The sequence below is a fragment of the Ovis aries genome, chromosome 15 (assembly GCF_016772045.2).
Source record: "Ovis aries strain OAR_USU_Benz2616 breed Rambouillet chromosome 15, ARS-UI_Ramb_v3.0, whole genome shotgun sequence".
Classification (NCBI taxonomy): domain Eukaryota; kingdom Metazoa; phylum Chordata; class Mammalia; order Artiodactyla; family Bovidae; genus Ovis; species Ovis aries.
The window spans coordinates 32639312-32660176 of NC_056068.1; the positions used below are offsets into that span (position 1 = coordinate 32639312).

At 42.7% G+C, this 20865-nt stretch overlaps 1 long non-coding RNA gene across 6 annotated transcripts in view; it reads right to left on the minus strand.

Annotated features, from left to right (window-relative positions):
• The window catches only part of LOC105602212 (uncharacterized), a 305023-nt gene that overhangs the window by 149103 nt on the left and 135055 nt on the right, over nt 1-20865 (minus strand). Inside the window, exon 3 of one of the 6 annotated variants that reach the window (XR_009596615.1) lies at nt 1-20865. This exon is cut by the window's right edge and continues 47001 nt beyond it. The exons of the other annotated variants lie outside the window; for them this stretch is intronic. This is a non-coding gene — a long non-coding RNA (uncharacterized LOC105602212). 6 annotated transcript variants of the gene reach the window in all.

A 20865-nucleotide genomic window follows, 5' to 3' on the forward strand; every position in this document is an offset into this window, starting at 1 on the left:
TGGAGTGGGTTGCCATTGCCTTCTCTGCTAATGGCATGAAGCTCCGGGAATTCTAGAACTGGGAGGAAGTGCCAATAGTTGTGAATGCTTACTACACAACAAGCCCTAAGCAAGGCATTTTACATATATGATTTTATTTAAAACAATATGGTTGATATTGTGACTTCCATTGTAAAGATTTCTTAAAAGGCTCAGTGAAGTTAATAAATTTGCTAACACCACATTATCAGGCTGCTGCAAAGCTGCAACTTAAATCCAGGACACTCTTACTCCAAAGGACAACAGTGCTGCCCTGGAGGTCATCACGTCCATCCCACTGCATCTTGGAGAGAAGACACCTAAATAAAACTCCAGTGGATGGGGATTGTACCTCACTTGGAAAGTAATTGGGGATCGTACTTTACTTGGAAAGTAATTCCAAATGTTCCCTTGGTAACATCTTCCAGGTTCTCTTAAGCCTAATATGCAGGAATGAGTTCTTCATGTCTGTCTTAATAATCCTCTCTGGCTTCCATTTCTTGCCATTCCCTTTGTTTGGTTAGGCTAGAAGATGGAAAACAGCTGGGTACCATTTCCTAGACAATAATCCTTCTTGGACTGGAAAATTCCTATGACATGATCTCAACTTCCTTTTCTCTGATACAGAATATAGCCACACGCTGCTTAGAGTGAAGTCTGTCCTTCCTGATAGGCTTTCCTGCCCGGACGGAATAACCCCTGTTGGCAGGGAACATGAGTGGGAGCCATCAGCACGACTGGGTGACCCAGGGACAGATGCTCCTAGATCAAAGATTCACGCTGAGAGCAGCTGTCAGCAATGTCCATGGAGGAAAGAAAGATGCTGGGAACCCGTGTGCAGCCCCACCAGTTACCCACGGTCACCACAGGCCTCCAAACAGACTCAGAGCCAGGGCAGGAGGTAGGGGTTATAGAAGGGGGGCCAGAAGCCACTAATCTGGGGAAACCATGGGTTGGCAGGCAGCTCCCAGCCCCTGGCACCTGGGGAATAAGGGCAACTGCTCAAAAAACATAACAATCCAGTGGAGACCAAAGGAAGGGAGTCTTTCAAATGATAGTGTTAAATGCTGGGAACCCAGTGGCTACGAGAGGCTTTGCCAAGTGTCAAGCTGGAAACAGGAAAGCTTTCCTGGGCCCTTGGATTTCCGTGAAGGCCAGGAAACAAGGAAGGGGAAGCTGGTAAGGAAAATAACAGCCACACAGAAGCCTGCACTGGCCTCGGGAAACCCCTTCTTCTGTTCTTCCAGAAAGCACAGGAAACAACAGACCAGGAGAGGGTCTGGCCTCCAGGCCGCCTCCTTTCCCATGGGCATGCGGTGTGGGGAAGGGCAATGGTGGGGCCGGCTGCCCGAAAGCGATCAGGAGCAGCCTATTTCAAGAACAAAGCCTGTGCCGTTTACCTGCAGATCAAAGTTGGCTCTTAATAAGATGTGCGTGCGGTCGGAAGGGGCAGAGAGAGGAAGGCTGCCCCTTCATTCTATTAAAAAGGGATTATGGGCTGACAGACCAGGTGAGCAGCGTGATCTGTGTACAGAAACCCGTCCTTTAGGAAACTAGGACTGTGACTGAACGAAAGCCTTACGAGACACAATCAGCACCCATTCCCTGCAGCAGGGAAAGCATCAGGTCTGTGTTTGCGCGTGTGTGCAAGGGCGTGTGCAATTCTTCCTTGCTGTTGCTATGATGGTTTCCCCCCTCTCTGGCCTCTCGCCCAATCAAAACATAGCGGCTGCTCATTGGATGCCTGGCTTTATCGAATGACCGTGACGAGCTGGAGTTGAGCCGCCTCATTGGTTCGTTCCTTTGGCCCATTGTCAGGGGAGAGCAAATCAGACACCTAATCAATATTTTGTGAAGTGGCACTAGACTCCTGGCTAAATTTGCATTAAATTTCTCCCTGTCTGTGTCTTTGCACTCAGATAGCATCATATTAACTTCAGAGGTAGACGGAGAGGCAAGCAATCAAGCACTGCCATCCTTCAGCCACTCTGGATGTATTCCTGAGTCTAGGCAAAAATCTTGGCATGCCAAACATGTGATGGAGGAATTAGTTATAAGCAAGATGTAACTCTCCTGAGCAGAAACACATGATACTAGGCTGGATTAGTAGTGTCTTTTCTAGATGCAAATTGAATGTTATCTTCTTGCATGCTTGCTTTCTTCCATCCTATAGCCATTCAACAAATACGTATTGAACACCTACCTACCGAGCCAGGTTCAGTGGTGGCCCTACTGGGCCACTCCATAGCAAAGCAGCACATTAGATGGCCCAGGTTTATCATATTCCAAACAAACTGCCTCTAAAGGAAACTGGGCTCTAATCATCATCCATAGAATAAGACAGGACCAAAGTTCTGCTATTTGATGTCTCCTAGTGGGAGACACCAACGGCTTGGCAAGTAAAGAATGCACCTGCAATGCAGGACACACAGGAGAGACGGGCTCGATTCCTGGGTCGGGAAGACCTCCTGGAGGAGGAAACGGCAATCCACTCCAGTATTCTTGCATGAAAAATCAGAGGAGCCTGGTGGACCACAGTCCAACAGGTTGAAAAGAGTCAGACACGATGGAGCAACTAAGGACACACACAATGGGAAACAGACATTCTGAATCTAAAGGTGATCTAAAGAGAAAGGGGATATATGTATACAAATAGCTGATTCACACTGTTGTACAGCAGAAACTAATAACATTGTAAAGCAACTATACTCCAATCAAAAAAAAAAAAAAAAGTTGGTCTAGCAACCAGGATGTCTCCAGAATTCTACATAAATCTCAGATAAAGTTTGGGTGATTCTGAGGGAGAGAAAAACATGATGTGACAATAAACTTCCTCTCTTTCACAGAGAAAACAGAAGCAACCATGCAAGAAATCCCACACACCCTCCATCACCACGTGACAGCTCTCCTTATGGGCCTTCCCGTCCTAAGAAACAAAGAGACTGTGTCTCAGTCAAAACCAGTCCTCTCATTTACTGGCCCCATTCTCATCCACCAACTCAAGGAGCTCCTGTAATTCTCACCCTCAACTTGCTCTCTGATCTCATCATGTATTCCAAGTTTCCCTCCCTTTTGGTCATTTTCATCATGGTAGAAATATGCTACAATATCCTCATCTTGAAAAATGAAGATAACACAGAAAAAAATTCTTTCTGTATCCAAGGCAGATGTTCAGCTAGAACATGCCAGTACTGCTATCCCTGGTTAAGAAAACACTGAGAAGCCATTTGGATCTGCTGACAAGCACCCACTATCCTGAGCTTCCCAAGTATCCCCTCCCCTACTTAGCCAACCCAACCTCTCCCCTGGGGCCTCCTGGACATTCCACAGTCCAGCAACCAAAGGGTTGAAGTTGCGATCAGCGGGCCCGCCAGACTCTGCACCAGACTGACAGCCAGAATCCAACGTGATTCATCATTTATTAATATCACATGTGCTTAGACCTTACGTTTTCTTCGAGTCATTCTCCACTCCACCTCCATTACTTTCTTGGCCTTCAGAGCAAAGACGTCTATTCTCACAGTCTCTGCTTCTCTTCCCCTTTTGTTCTGAACACATTCCAATCAGGTCACCTTTCCAATCTTTCCAGCATCACAGCTTTTGTCAAGGTCATCAATGGACCTTCACTTTGCCAAACCCAAAGATCGGTTCTCCAAAAAAAAAAAAAAAAAAACAAAAACCCCCAAAGATCAGTTCTCTATCTTCACCTTATTTGGCTTATTAGCAGCATTTGACACAGTTAACCACTTTCTCTCCTTAAATGCATCCTACATTTTTTTAAACCACCTTTCTCATTTATGATGCACCAATTTCTGAGTTCTCTTTCCCATCAGGCTGCCTTTTTTTTTTTTTTTCTGCTTTGCACTTATTAATTGAAATATAGTTGGTTTACAATGTTCTATTAGTTTCTGGTGTATAGTAAAGTGATTCTTTTTCAGACTCTCTTCTCTTATAGGTTATTAGAGAATACTGCGTAGAGTTCCCTATACTATACAGTAGGTTCCTTGTTGTTCCCCTATTTTATATATAGTACCGTGTACTTGTTAAGTCCAAACACATGATTTACCCCTCCCCAACCTTTCCCCTTTTGTAACCGTAAGTTTGTTTTCTGTATCTTCACCAATCTGCCCTGTGTTCTCCTTTGCTGGTTCCTTCTCACCTTCTTGACCTGTAAACATTAACAGGCTCCAGGGCTCGGTCTTAGGACCCAAGCTTCTTTTCTCTATACATCAAGTCTCTGGTGATCTGTTCCCTTGACATAGAATACCATTATACTCCAGTGGCTGTCAAATTTCTATGTCCTGCTTTAGTATTTGCCCTGAAGTTTAGATTCAAACATCTAATTGTCAACTCTGCATCTTCTCTACAGTATCTAATATACACCCCACATTTAAGTCATACAAAACTATCCTCATCTTCCCCCTCAAAATGGTCTTATTTGCTTCTAGTCTTCTTCATCTCCATTTGGTGAAACATCATTCTTCCCATCATTCAGTCCAAAATCCCTGAACTCAGGTTTGAGATATTTTGAGTTCTACCACACCACCATCCACCAGCAAACTCTATAATTTCTACCATCAAATCAGATTAAGAATCTGACCATGTATTACCACCTCCTACTACTACCACTCAAGACGAAATCAGCATCATATTTCCCCTTATTATTGCAATGACCATCCAAATCATCTTGTGTTCACCTTTGCCCCTTTAACCATCTCTTCTCCACAGAGTCACAGAGGCAGAATACGTGTGCATGCTCTTTGTAGCCCGCCAGGCTTCTCCATTCATGGGATTCTCCAAAATACTGGAGTGGGTTGCCATGCCCTCCTCCACGGGACCTTCCTGACCCAGGGATCAAACCCATGTCTCTTACAACTCCTGCATTAGCAGCCAGGTTCCTTACCACTAGAGCCACCCGGGCAAAGGCTCTGTGAATACAGTCCATTCATGATATTCTTCTGCTCAAAATTTTCAAACAGCTTCTATCTCTTCCAGAATAAAATCTAAAGTCTACATGCAATATACTAAGCAGCAAAAGGAGCCCATAGTTTATTAGCTAGGTTCCAGCTTTAATCTACTATAGGACCACATTGCAAATATGTTGTTAATCACAAGGAAGAATGGGCAAGGATATGAGTTATTTATCATACAAATTTAAAAACAAACACCAGACCAAAAAAACACGTGTGCAACTTAAATCTTATCGGTCAGTTATGAACTCTTAACTTTTGGTTTTGCTGCTGCTGCTAAGTCGCTTCAGTCGTGTCTGACTCTGTGCGACCCCATAGATGGCAGCCCACCGGGCTCCTCAGTCCCTGGGATTCTCCAGGCAAGAATACTGGAGGGGCCGCCATTTCCTTCTCCAATGCATGCATGCATGCTAAGTCGCTTCAGTCGTGTCTGACTCTGTGCAACTCCATGGACAGCAGACCACCAGGCTCCTCTGTCCACAGTATTCTCTAGGCAAGAATACTGGAGTGGGTTGCCATTTCCTTCTCCAACTTTTTATTTTAGTACAACATATCTCCCTGCATATGCATTCCCATGATTTCATTTTGTCTCCACTGGTAACATAAGCTGACACTTGTTGTTTTCAGTTGTGTCCAACTCTCTGTGACCCCATGGACTGGAATGCACCAGGCTTCCCTGTCCTCCAATATCTCCGAGAGTTTGCTCAAACTCACATCCATTGAGTCAGTGATGCCGTCCAATCATCTCATCCTCTGTCACCCCTTTCTCTTCCTGCCTTCAATCTTTCCCAGCAACAGGGTCTTTTCCAAACAGCAGGCCCTTCACATCAGTGGCCAAAGTATTGGAGCTTTGGCTTCAGCATCAGTCCTTCCAATGAATATTCAGGGGTGATTTCCTTTAGGATTGAATGGTTTGATCCCCTTGCTGTCTGAGGGACTCTCAAGTCTTCTGCAACACCACAGTTCAAAAGCATCAATTCTTCAGCACTTAGCCTTCTTTATGGTCCAATTCTCACACCTGTATATGACTACTGGAAAAACCATAGCTTTGACTTAAGACCTTTGTCAACAAAATGATGTCTCTGCTTTTTAATATACTATCTAGTTTTGTCATAGCTTTTCTTTCAAGGAGTAAGCATCTTTGAATTTCATGGCTGCAGTCACCATCTGCAGTGATTTTGGAGTGCAAGAAAATAAAGCCTGTCATTGTTCATTTTTTCCCATCTGTTTGCCATGAAGTGATGGGACCAGATGCCATGATTTGTTTTGAATGCTGAGTTTTAAGCCAGACTTTTTGCCTTCCTCTATTGCCTTCATCAAGTGGCTCTTTAGTTTCCTTTGCTTTCTGCCATTAGGGTGCTATCATCTGTATATCTGATGTTGTTGATATTTCTCCTGGCAATCTTGATCCAGCTTGTGCTTCATCCAGCCTGGCATTTCGCATGACGTATTCTGCATATAAGTTAAATAAGCAGGGTGACAATATACAGTGTTTATGTACTCCTTTCCCAATTTGGGACCAGTCCATTCGTTGCTCCATGTCTGCTTCTAACTGTCCCTACTTGAGCTGCATACAGGTTTCTCAGGAGGCAGGTAAGGTGGTCTGGTATTCCCATCTCTTTAAGAATTTTCCACAGTTTGTTGTGATCCACAAGGCTTTAGCATAGTCAATGAAGAAGAAGTAGATGTTTTTTCTGCAATTGTCTTGCTTTTTCTATGATCCAGTGTGTGAACAGTATGAAAAACTGACAGCAAATCTATCTAACTTTCAACATATGCAGTGAACATTCAGAATATCTGTTGAATAAATAAATGCTTAGGTAAATGACTTATTTCCTACCTGTGATACTATGATGATAATGAGGACCAGGAACTGAGTATCTACTGTATAAAGTATGGTATTTTATATATTTAAATTACATTTTTACTCCACCAAATTTATTCTCTCCATTTTAAAGATACAGTAGTAGTTTTGTGGCTCTGAAAAGTTGAATATCCTTCTCAAGGTATCATAATAAGGGGCAGGGTTTGCGATTTGGACAATGATCTATGGTTTCAGTGCCTTGTGTGTTTGCCATGACCATATCATGATGAGTTGCTGTACATCTATGAGGCAACATTATCATATTCTCATCAAACCCCCATAAAAAAAGTGAGAGACAGACTCCTTGCTCTATGAGAAAGGAGAGTCTAAAGTATTAGTCGCTCAGTTGTGTCTGACTCTTTGGGACCCCATGAACTGTAGCCCGCCAGGCTCCTCTATCCATGGAATTCTCCAGACAGGAATACCGGGGTGGGTTACCATTTCCTCCTCCAGCAGAATCTTCCTGACCCAGGGAGCGAACCTGGGTCTCATGGATTACAGGCAGATTCTTTACCATCTGAGCCACTACCAGGTAGAGGGAAGGGACAGAGAGGACATGCTAATTTCAAACAAGCTCAAGGTCAAGCAAGGAGATGAAAAGCCTAAACTTCTGCTCCCTTCTCCCAGTATACCCTCACTGGGGTCTTCTGCTATCTTACCTATAAGTTTCTTAGCTAAGTAAATTGTACTCATTTACTCTTTGAGTTCCAGAACAGATTCCCTAGAGTCTATAGTTCCATATTTTTAAATATAAATTTATTTTAATTGGAGGTTAATTACTTTACAATATTGTATTGGTTTTGCCATACATCAACATGAATCCACCACAGGTATACACGTGTTCCCCATCCTGAACCCTCCTCCCTCCTCGTACCATCCCTCTGGGTTGTCTCAGTGTACCAGCCCCAAGCATCCAGTATAGTTCCATAATTTTTATAGTTTTATTAATCGCCTTTCTCATAAACAGTGCTTTAAACTGCCAATTTCCTAGGAATATAATACTATTTTCTTTTCTTTTTTTAGGTATTCTTATGTGGACCGTTTTAAAGTTTTTATTAAATTTGTTACAATATGGCTTCTGTTCTATGTTTTTTGGTTTTTTGGCCACAAGGCATAAGGGATCCTAGCCCCCTGACCCGAGACTGAAATCACACCCCATGCTTTGGAAGGCAAAGTCTGAATCCCTGGCCCATCAGGGAAGTCCCTGTAATACTATTTTCTAGAGATTCTCTGAAGCCCTTGGGAAGCTGAGTCTAATTTATCAATCTTCTAATGTCATATTTCAACCATTTATTTGCTGTAATATGAAAAAGTCTAAATGAATTCAAAATTTGTGCACGTGAACTTGCATATTCTGACACAATCCAATAAAAAAAACATATTGAATGTGATAAAAATTCCCTAGATTTTTGAGAATCAAAATCTATTATTAACCATTAACTAATTATGATTTTTCCCCCAATTAGGACTTCCCTGGTGGCTCAGACAGTAAAGAATCTGCAAGCAATGAGGGAGACCTGGGTTTGATCCTTGGCTTGGGAAGATCCCCTGGAGGAGGGCATAGCAGCCCACTCCATTATTCCTGCCTGGAGAATCCCCATGGACAGAGGAGCCTGGCGGGCTATATATAGTCCATGGGGTCACAAAGAGTGGGACAAGACTAAGTGACACAGTCACAGCACAGCACCCCCTATTAATATCCAACATGTCCCTTTTTGTCAGCAGCCTCTGTGTTGAATGATTCTTCTGTACCAAAGGGGAAGAGCCCAAGAGGGGAACCCTGCGGAGGAGACAGAAGAGGAGAAGGACAGTGCGCGGCTTCAGCCAAAAGAAGCCTGATCCACAAAGCCAGGTAACTCTGAAGCCCCAGCTGGCTAATGAACCAAAATGAGCACTTAGTGATTAGGAAAAGCATAGCTTTATTTCAATCCTCCAAGGAGAAAAATTCATACAAAGCTCTGCAATGGGGTCAACGGGGAACAAATAAAACAAGTGAACGGTCATTCAGCCATTCAACAAGTATGCCTGCTGTCTTTATGGTGCTGTTGTCAGTGTGACAAAGAAACACCCTTTGTGAAATGCTCCATTGTATCTACAAGTTTTAAGTTACAGAGCCCCTTTGAACTCTGCGGCCAGGCACTTCTGCACTTGTATTCCTGTACATCCTGCTGGAGGACCCTGGAAAATCAGGTTAGAGAAATAATAATACTATAGTAAGTATCCTTGTAAGTGGAGTCCATGGAAAGAATTTAAATGTATATAAACACAATGGAGAACATGAAAACAGGCCAATCTCTTTTAAATGAAGTGCTAAGATTTAAGGGTGCTTAGAAGAAATACTTTGAGACAAAGGTAAGTCCAGTGGTTGCATAAGCTGTGTATTAACAAGTCCAGCTCATGGTTCAGGAACCCAAATAAATGCATTTCTTAAAAAGTAGGTCAATTCTGGTTTGGCTGAAATTAATTCTGTAGCTGATTATTCAGAAATCAATCCATTTTCTTAAGACACTCTAGATATACTAGATGCGATTGCATTTGTACAGTATTATTAAAATGCCTTCTTATATTTTCCACATGTGTGATCCATGATCATGGAATTCCTGAGGGTCACATTAGAGCTGTTTTTCCAAAGATTTCTTAACCTCTAGAGTTTTATCAGTGCTGAGTGCAGAAAGAACTCTTGTAGGAAGTCCACATTCTAAATCCAATGGCCTCACAAATGGGAACACTTCTACAGACTGGAAAGAAATTACTAAGACAGCAAGAACCAAGTGCAGAGACATGTTGGGGACCTACCAACTCATATGACTCAGAGTTGGAAAGAAGTCAGGTAGGTCCTGCCTGATGCTCTTGACTCCTCCATGTGGGCTGCAGGACCCTGCAGAGGAAAGTTTGAGGACCACTGATCTAGCCTACCTCCTCGTTTCTCAGAGAGAGAAACCAAGACCAAGAAAAACAAAGCATCTCATCCAAAATCACATAACCAGTCACTGCTGAGGGGGACTAGTTTCCTGATTCCCGAGATTAGCTTTTTCTCATACCAGACACCTCTCCATTTCAGAGCCTACTGCAGTCTCCCTACAGCAAGACTCCCTGTCTATTTCAGGCAACAAGGGCAGGCCAGCTTGGGTTCAAGCCACCCAGGGCCATTTGTCAGTGCCAGTCTCCTACCAGGCCATGCCAACCCTGGCATCTGGTCCTGCTCCCTAGCACTTATGCTCTTTTGATTAAAGGGCTGACATACACAAACAAACCATAACTTACGCACGACATGGTTAGTGAGGAGAGGCCAAATGTGGGCGAGTACTGACTCATAAGGTAAGAAGGAGTCAGTTTGCAAATTTCCAGTCTTGTTTGTCTCTGGTGACAGGTACATAAATACTGCAAAGGCTACAAAGAGCCCTTTATAACTCTTAACTCAAAATATTCCTCAACCCCATGGCAAGTTTAACAAAACTTACGTTATCCCATGTTGGTTAGGTGGGACTGCTTGCGGGCCAGTGGGTTATAGTTATTTTCAAGTCTGCGTCAGGACTGACTGACTCAGTGAGAGCTGCCAGGGGCAGCATGAGGGAAGACTCTTAGCGGCTCTTTGTAGAACACCAGAACCACCTATTGGCTCTGACTACCTGTGACTGTATACGACTTTATCAGCTCTCTTCTCGGGACAGACCTCATTCCCAAGAGGCCCCACCAAGACAAGGTCTGAAAGACCACCACCAGCAGCATAATCTGGGACTGTACTCTTTTCCTCCACTATAATCTGGTTGTGGCCGTGCCATTGCACTAACAAGCTGTATTTCCAGGAATAATAAATAATCTGGGAATAATGAATAAGTAATTGCTGTTCAAATTGAGGTCAAGTGCATTGGTGTCACCTGGGAGCTTTGTTAAGCGGATGGAATCCCAAATCTCATCCCAGACCCACTGCATCAGAAACTGTATTCTAGCAAGACCTCCAGGTGACTACGCACATCAATGTGGTAAGCCCTGATCTAGAGAGGAAGACCTTGACTTCAGCTTCTCCATTAGCTCTATCTATAAAGTTCTGGTAAGGGAACTGCCTCTGGTTCTCTGGGCATTTAAATGGAGAAAGGATCCCAATAAAACCCTTAAAAACTTCCTTAAAATGTTTTTTGTTCTTTCTGCTCCAACAGGATGATCACCTCCATTTTTTTCCCCTCTAAACACACAAAAAAATATATGGTTTGGATCATTTGGAGGAGGAATATGCATCATGAAATGTGATAGCCAAAAGTAAATATTCATATTTGTCATTAAAGTACCTCGGCTTCATTTCTAGATATCCAGGTAGCCACCAAGTCCTTTACCTCTCAAAGATTTTAATCTGAGTCCTGCCTCCCATCACTGTCCCTCTGCTTTAACTCAGTTCCTCCATCATCTGTGACAGGGGCATTAAAATAGTCTCTCAACTGCATTCCTGGTCTCCTCATGTAGTATTTTTGCTCCTGTCCACTGCATCCTCCAAACTGTCATCAGAAAGAATATTCTCAAAGGCAAACCTCATCATATTATCTTCTGGTTTAAAGTCCTCTAATGATTCTGAGAAAGTCAACACTTCCAAGCTTCCGAAGCAGGGTATTTGATGACATTGCTTTCCCAGACCTGCCCCATTCTATTTCTCCCACTTTTACACCCCTCTCCTCGTCCGTGTGCTCCCTGCCTCTCCCTAACATAAGGTGCCTCTCTGCTGGGAATACTCTCTATTTCTCTGTCCATCAACCTGGTCTTATCTTTTAAGGCCATGTGATTCCTTTTATCCCCTCTGTGAGGCTCTTCTTGACCATGACGCTACCACCGATGGAGAGCTGATCATCCTTGGAGCTGGACAGCACTTCATCTTTTATCTATCTACTTCATCTATTATCAGCACTTCTACTGAGCTGCAGTGTTTGCCAGCTTGTCTCTGTCCCTGCACTGCTCCATGAGCCAAGAACTATGTCCCGTTCTCCTTTGGTATCTTGAGGATCAAGGGCTACTGTCAACATACAGTAGGAACGCAATGACAGTCTGATGAATTACATGATTAACTGAATACAGTTACTGTGGAAAATAGTTATCACTTTATCTCTGAGAACTGTGAAAAATACATAGCAACCACAGATCTTGTGGAAATATTTTCAGTGGATTAATCTTAGAAATTCTCCAATGATGGATATTAAGGAATTGAACTGGTATTAGTAGTGAAAATAGCTATTATGTTAGCTCTGCCACCACCTTAAAGGGAAATGAGCTACCTCAAACCATTTATTAAACATCTGTTTACCTGTATCATCTACGGATCAGCAGAATTAGAGCCTAAAGCAGAGCCAACAGTGAAGGTGGACATGAGCCACTCTCTCTGGCGGTCACAGAGCCCTATCCCTTTGGGCTGGATGCTACTGTCAAAAGGAGAGCATGAACTAAACTGTAGGTAAACTGAGAGGTGAGCTAAACTGGAGAAGACAGTTTCACAAAGTGGGTCTCAGCCTCTGCTCCCCCATATGCCCACACTGGGTTTATGGGATATTATGCTTCAAGCTCAGCTCAACTTGTCTCCAAGATCAATGAGGTCCCTGAGAGGGAAGAATTCAGGAGCCCCAGCTCAGCATCACTGCTCAGAGTTCAAGCTACATCCCTACCCTGACTTCCACCTCCCCTTCCTGCTACTGAGACCCAGAAGTCACCTCATCCTCCAGTTTTTGTTCATGAAAACTGTAATAATAATGCTATTTCACAGGTTAATATAGCCTGACTATGTGCCAGGTACCAGTCTGGGTACGTCATGTATTAACAAGTTTAACCTTCATTACAAACCAACTTACTAGGTGCTGAATTCTTTTATAGATGACAGAAGTAGAGACCTAGAAAAATTTCTATCTATTGCTTGCTTCCTGATTTCTCTTGATTAGGGACTCTCCATTGACTACAGATTGCATGAGTTAACTTCTTTGCATCTCCTCACCCCTCAGATAATATGCTCTAAACTTGGAGATGGATCTGCACATCCTCTGTCCCCAGGCCACACGCCTCCTGCCACCTCCCAGTCTGGCCATCCTATTTTACTGATTAATCTGCTAATTCTAGCCCTGTCCTAAGGACAATTACAGGGTCATTTATTTTCCACTCTATTTAATATGGGTACTTAATGCTGTTGGAAGAAATCTCAGGGTGTGTCATATGGATAAAATGCTGCGTGATGACAGGCAGCCACGCTATATAATATCTGAATTAGGAGAAGAGGAAAGACATGGTGCTGTCTGTAAGAGGCACATGAAAAGCTGTTCAACACTGCTAATTATTCATTTCAGTTCAGTTCACTCTCTCAGTCATGTCCAACTCTTTGCAACCCCATGAATCATAGCACACCAGGTCTCCCTGTCCATCACCAACTTCCGGAGTTCACTCAAACTCATGTGCATCGAGTTGGTGATGCCATCCAGCCATCTCATCCTCTGTCATCCCCTTCTCCTCCTGCCCCCAATCCCTCCCAGCATCGTCTTTTCCAGTGAGTCAACTCTTTGCATGAGGTGGCCAAAGTACTGGAGTTTCAGCTTCAGCATCAGTCCTTCCAATGAACACCCAGGACTGGTCTCCTTCAGGATGGCTTGGTTGGATCTCCTTGCAGTCCAAGGGACTCTCAAGAGTCTTCTCTAACACCACAGTTCAAAAGCATCAATTCTTCAGTGCTCAGCTTTCTTCACAGTCCAACTCTCACATCCATACATGACCACTGGAAGAAACCATAGCCTTGACTATACGGACCTTTGTTGGCAAAGTAATATCTCTGCTTTTTAATATGCTATCTAGGTTGGTCAAAACTTTCCTTCCAAGGAGTAAGCATCTTTTAATTTCATGGCTTCAATCACCATCTGCAGTAATTTTAGAGCCCCCCAAAATAAAGTCTGACACTGTTTCCACTGTTTCCCCATCTATTTCCCATGAAGTCATGGGACCAGATGCCATGATCTTCGTTTTCTGAATGTTGAGCTCTAAGCCAACTTTTTCACTCTCCTCTTTCACTTTCATCAAGAGCCTTTTTAGTTCCTCTTCACTTTCTGCCATAAGGGTGGTGTCATCTGCATATCTGAGGTTATTGATATTTCTCCCGGCAATCTTGATTCCAGCTTGTGCTTCTTTCAGTCCAGCGTTTCTCATGATGTACTCTGCATATAAGTTAAACAAGCAGGGTGACAATATACAGCCTTGATGTACTCCTTTTCCTATTTGGAACCAGTCTGTTGTTCCATGTCCAGTTCTAACTGTTGCTTCCTGACCTGCATATAGGTTTCTCAAGAGGCAGGTCAGGTGCTTTGGTATTCTCATCTCTTCCAGAATACTCAGCCACAAAAAGAGAATGAAATAATGCCACTTGCAGTAACATGGATGGACTTCAGTTAATTCAGTTGCTCAGTCATGTCCAACTCTTTGCAACCCAATGGACTGCAGCATACCAGGCTTCTCTGTCTATGACCAACTTCCAAAGCTTACTCAAACTTGTGTCCATGGAGTTGGTGATGCCATCCAATCATCTCACCCTCTGTCATCCCCTTCTCTTCCTGCCTTCCATCCTTCCTAGCATCAGGATCTTTCCTAATAAGTCAGTTCTTCACATCAGGTGGCCAAAGTATTGGAGCTTCAGCTTCAGCACCAGTCCTTCCAATGAATATTCAGGATTGATTTACTTTAGGATGGACTGGTTGGATCTCCTTGCAGTCCAAGGGACTCCCAAGAGTCTTCTCCAACACCACAGTTCAAGAGCATCAATTCTTTGGTGCTCAGCTCTCCTTATGGTCCAATTCTCACATCCATACATGACTACTGGAAAAACCATAATTTTGACGAGATGGACCTTTGTCAGCAAAGTAATGTCTCTGCTTTTTAATATGCTGTCTAGGTTGGTCATGCCTTTTCTTTCAAGGAGCAAGCATCTTTGAATTCCATGGCTGCTATCACCATCTACAGTGATTTGGAGACCAGAAAAATAAAGTCTATCATGGTTTCCATTGTTTCCCTATCTATTTGCCATGAAGTGATGGGACTGAATGCCATGATCTTAGTTTTTTGAATGCTGCACTTTTGCACTCTCCTCTTTCACTTTCATCAAGAGGCTCTTTAGTTACTCTTCACTTTCTGCCATAAGGGTGGTGTCATCTGCATATTTGAGGTTATTTATATTCCTCCCAGCAATCTTGATTCCAGCTTGTGCTTCATCTAGCCCAAATTTCACATGATGTACTCTGCATATAAGTTAAATAAACAGGGTGACAGTATACAGCCTTGACATACTCCTTCCCCAGTTTGGAACCAGTCCGTTGTTCCATGTCCGCTTCTAACAGTTGCTTCTTGACCTGTATACAGGTTTCTCAAAATGCAGGTAAGGTGGTCTGGTATTCCTATCTCTTATGAATTTTCTATAGTTTGTTGTGATCCACACAAAGGTTTTTAGCATCATCAGCGAAGCAGAAGTAGATGTTTTTCTGGAATTCTCTTGCTTTTTTGATAATCCAGTGGATGTTGGCAATTCAATCTTAGGTTCCTCTGCCTTTTCTAAATCCAGCTTGAACATCTGGAAGTTCTCGGTTCACATACCACTGAAGACTAGCTTGGTGATTTTTGAGCATTACTTTGCTAGCGTGTGAGATGAGTGCAATTGTGCAGTAGTTTGAGCATTCTTTGGCATTGCCTTTCTTTGGGACTGGAATGAAAACTGATCTTATCCAGTCCTGCGGTCACTGCTGAGTTTTCCAAATTTGCTGGCATACTGAGTGCAGCACTTTAACAGCATCATCTTTCAGGATTTGAAATAGTTCAGCTGGAATTTCATCACCTCCACTAGCTTTGTTCGTAGTGATTCTTCCGAAGGCCCACTTGACTTTGCACTCCAGGATGTCTGGCTGTAGGTGAGTGATCACACTATCGTGGTTATCTTTGTCATTGAGATCTCTTTTGTACAGTTCTTCTGTGTATTCTTGCCACCTCTTCTTAATATCTTCTGCTTCTATTAGCTCCATGCTGCTTTTGTCCTTTATTGTGCCCATCTTTGCATGAAATATTTCTTTGGTGTCTCTAATTTTCTTGAAAACATCTCTAGTCTTTCCCATTCTGTTGTTTTCCTTTTTTTCTTTGCATTGGTCATGTAGAAAGGCTTTCTTATCTCTCCTTGCTATTCTTTGGAACTTTGCATTCAGATGGATATATCTTTCCTTTCTCCTTTGCCTTTCACTTCTCTGGAGGGACTTAGAGACTGTCATACTGAGTGAAGTAAGTCAAACAGAGAAATAGAAATATCATATGATATCACATATGCAGAATCTCAAAAAATGGTATATAAGTGAAATTATTTACAAAACAGTAACAGACTTAGAGAAAAACTTATGGTTGCTTGGGGGGAAGGTTATAGAGTTTGGGACTGACACACTGCTATATTTAAAATGGATAATCAATAAGAACATACTGTATAGCACAGGACTCTTCACTCTTATGTAACAACCTAATTGGGAAAAGAATTTGAAAACTAACAGATACGTGTATCAGTTCAGTTCAGTTCAGTCCCTCAGTCGTGTCCGACTCTTTGTGACCCCATGAATCACAGCACGCCAGGCCTCCCTGTCCATCACCAACTCCCGGAGTTCACTCAGACTCACATCCATGGAGTCAGTGATGCCATCCAGCCATCTCATCCTCCGTCATCCCCTTCTTCTCCTCCTAGCAACAGTCATTTCCAAAGAGTCAGCTCTTTGCATGAGGTGGCCAAAGTATTGGAGTTTCAGCTTTAGCATCAGTCCTTCCAAAGAAATCCCAGGGTTGATCTCCTTCAGAATGGATTGGTTGGATCTCCTTGCAGTCCAAGGGACTCTCAAGAGTCTTCTCCAACACCACAGTTCAAAAGCATCAATTCTTCGGCACTCAGCTTTCTTCACAGTCCAACTCTCACATCCATACATGACCACTGGAAAACCATAGCCTTGACTAGACGGACATTTGTTGGCAAAGTAATGTCTCTGCTTTTCAATATGCTATCTAGGTTGGTCATAACTTTCCTTCCAAGGAGTAAGTGTCTTTTAATTTCATGGCCGCAGTTACCATCTGCAGTGATACATGTATATGTATAACTAAATCACTTTGCTGAAAGTGTACAACTTCAGGGTACAATGAAATTAACACATTGTTAATCAACTATACTCCAACATACAAAGTGCGTCACTTTGCTGACATTTCCCTAGACATATATCCAGGCTCCATAAATGCTGTCTGTAATAAAACACAGGCTGTCTATTAACAAGCTGAAGTAACTGTGCATAATAAGACACAAGCCATTACTGCTGCATTACCAGGGAGGGGGCATTAGTGGAAACACCTGGAACAGATTTGGGATTTTTTTTTTTGTCCCTAACAAGCCTTTTCAATGAACTGTATGCTCACTTACTCTCATGTTTGTATAGTTCAGATAATCACAGCTCTCTGGTCAATATCACAAGAAGCTGTCTGGCAATAATTCCCCTTTCAGACAGTTAGGTGATCAGGTAGGAGAGAAGATTTGCAAAAGCGGAAGAGGGAACAGAAGCTGCCCACTGCCCTGGGCTTGGACCTGGTAAACAGCCTGTATTTCCAAACACATGTGCATAGGAGTGCATAGCAATGTCCTCTGGAGGACTCTGAAAAACACAGATTAGATTTCACTGTGCTCCAGTATCTCTCTAAATCAGAACCTGCCTGCCATGGCCTGGAGATGTAGATAGAGATTTAAATAGGTAATTTTAAGAGGTGATTCTAATACATATTACTGATGAGGAAATATCACTAGAATTATTATCTAGGAAAGCAAGAACACTAATAGCATATATATTTTGCTCCAGTAATATCAAGAAATACAAGTGAGATGTTGATAAACTAATCCAAAAGCCTCAGGAACACAGAAAGTGTTTAAATTTTGAGCATTCTGATCATGTTGCAATGGACTCTAAAAATCTCACCAATGATGACTCCTCAAACAAATCTAATTTGAAAAACAAAGTAAGAAATGAATGTATAGCTGACTCTCGTGTAAGAAAAACATAAAAATTCTCAGATAATAGAGAAATTAAGAGTATAAATATGAGTTTGAGAGAAGAATCATGGCAAGGTGTTTAATTATCGAGGTTTTTTGTTTGTTTGTTTGTTTACAAGTATTTGATGAGCACAATTTGAGGAAGAGCTTAATTTGTCAACTCTAAACTGATGCTGCACTGTAAATGTCCAAATCCTCAAAGGCAAATTTTCCAAAGTCACAACACTGACCAGATGTTTCTCCTCTTTGCTCCCCTGCTGATGACGGCAGTCGCCTGAATCTGGAACATCACCAAAGACAAAGCTCTGACCCTGTGATGGATTGCTCAGGTCTTACACAAGCAGGACCTGCACCAAACTGCCAGAGCTTTGAGTCTTTTTCAACTGAGACAGGTCATTAAAAGAAATGAAAAGATGTCTTCTGGAGCTTAATTAAGGAAGTTAATTCTAGGCCCCATCACAGGCCCATTAACCTTTCTCTGTCCCTAAAATATCTTATGTAATGTCAAAAAGAAGCAAAGATGGGAAAAGGAGCTGTGTAATTAAACCTACTTAACCTTAAAATGGAAATGTGTCAAGGGATAGACACGATTGGTATAAAGCTCCTAACCTGTATTTATGACCTCAAAACCCAGAACCCACATGCCTCATTTTGCTATGCCTATTCTCAATTCCTTTGCCATGGTGTTGGAGAAATTGGCTAACTTACTATATCATGTCTGACCTGAACCATGAGAAGTCAGTTCTGAAAATGCTGGAAAGGCAACCCTATCCTGGCATAAAGAACAAAAAAATTTCTGATTTCTATAAAGATGTTTTGGGAGCACAGGACATTTCTAAAGTTCTCCAAGGAGATGGTTTTCTGTGACCCAGAACACTTTTCTTTCCCATCTTGGAATAATGCGGCCAGGTTGGGGGTGAGTTTGATTCAAGATTGAAGAAAACCTGACATATTTGCATGTTCTTTCCTGAAAATACCTAGTTATGAATATAGATTCTTCCAGAGCATCAATGGAGTCTGAAAGGGCAGAGGTATTGCAAGAATATGGTAGACCCCTGCAAAGGGAGTGTTTCCAGCAGATTCCTGCTCCACTAGGGAACCATCTCAGGCCTGGGGAAAGCTGATAACAGTTGTGTCTGTTCTGCTTAGTCGCCTAACTTCCACTATGTCCTGGACTATGGGCTATATTAACAGGGAGAGGAGCATTTTCCACCAATCCAAAACCATTCTGAAATGCTACAAGTTCCAAAAATGACCAAGAGCAGTCACTGCATTATGTGGCTTCAGGACCATGCACACTAAAATTATCCCTGATGACTCTGGATTCTCCAGGGACCTCTCAGTGTAACTTCTAATATCAGGGTTGACAGAAAATACAAGACACCTGTATTTTTATTTACTGAATCTGGCAACCCTGCCTAATGTCCAAATGGTAATCATCACCCATCACCATAAAACAGAACATTTCAGAAAGAACTTGGAACCAGATCTACTGCCTTGTTTTATTTACGAGACGGTTGAGATCATATAGGAGCCATCCCACATTGAAGGTCAGGAATGGCAGCAGTAAGGAGACACCCCTCATCCAAGGTAAGTTGCAGCGGCTGTGCTTTGCTGGAGCAGCCGTGAAGAGATACCCCACACCCAAGGTAAGAGAAACCCAAGTAAGATGGTAGGTGTTACAAGAGGGCATCAGAGGGCAGACACACTGAAACCATACTCACAGAAAACTAGTCAATCTAATCACATTAGGACCACAGCCATGTCTAACTCAATGAACTAAGCCATGCCTGTGGGGCAACCCAAGATGGGCAGGTCATGGTGGAGAGGTCTGACAGAATGTGGTCCACTGGAGAAGGGAATGGCAAGCCACTTCAGTATTCTTGCCTTGAGAACCCCATGAACAGCATGAAAAGGCAAAATGATAGGATACCAAAAGAGGAACTCCCCAGGTCAGTAGGTGCCCAATATGCTACTGGAGATCAGTGGAGAAATAACTCCAGAAAGAATGAAGGGATGGAGCCAAAGCAAAAACAATACCCAGTTGTGGATATGCAGAGTCCGAAATGCAGTACTTGGATGCAATCTCAAAAACGACAGAATGATCTCTGTTCATCTCCAAGGCAAACCATTCAATATCACAGTTATCCAAGTCTATGCCCCGACCAGTAACACTGAAGAAGCTGAAGTTGAACGGTATTATGAAGACCTACAAGACTTTTTAGAACTAACACCCCAAAAAGATGTCCTTTTCATTACAGGGGACTGGAATGCAAAAGTAGGAAGTCAAGAAACACCTGGAGTAACAGGCAAATTTGGCCTTGGAATGCGGAATGAAGCAGGGCAAAGACTAATAGAGTTTTGCCAAGAAAATGCACTGGTCATAGCAAACACCCTCTTCCAACAACACAAGAAAAGACTCTACACATGGACATCACCAGATGGTCAACACAGAAATCAGACTGATTATATTCTTTGCAGCCAAAGATGGAGAAGCTCTATACAGTCAACAAAAACAAGACCAGGAGCTGACTGTGGCTCAGATCATGAACTCCTTATTACCAAATTCAGACTCAAATTGAAGGAAGTAGGGAAAACCGCTAGACCATTCAGGTATGACCTAAATCAAATCCCTTATGATTATACAGTGGAAGTGAGAAATAGATTTAAGGGCCTAGATCTAATAGAGTGCCTGATGAACTATGGAATGAGGTTCCTGACATTGTACAGGAGATGGGGATCAAGACCATCCCCATGGAAAAGAAATGCAAAAAAGCAAAGTGGCTGTCTGGGGAGGCCTTATAAATAGCTGTGAAAAGAAGAGAGGTGAAAAGCAAAGGAGAAAAGGAAAGATATAAGCGTCTGAATGCAGAGTTCCAAAGACTAGCAAGAAGAGATAAGAAAACCTTCTTCAGCGATCAATGCAAAGAAATAGAGGAAAACAACAGAATGGGAAAGACTAG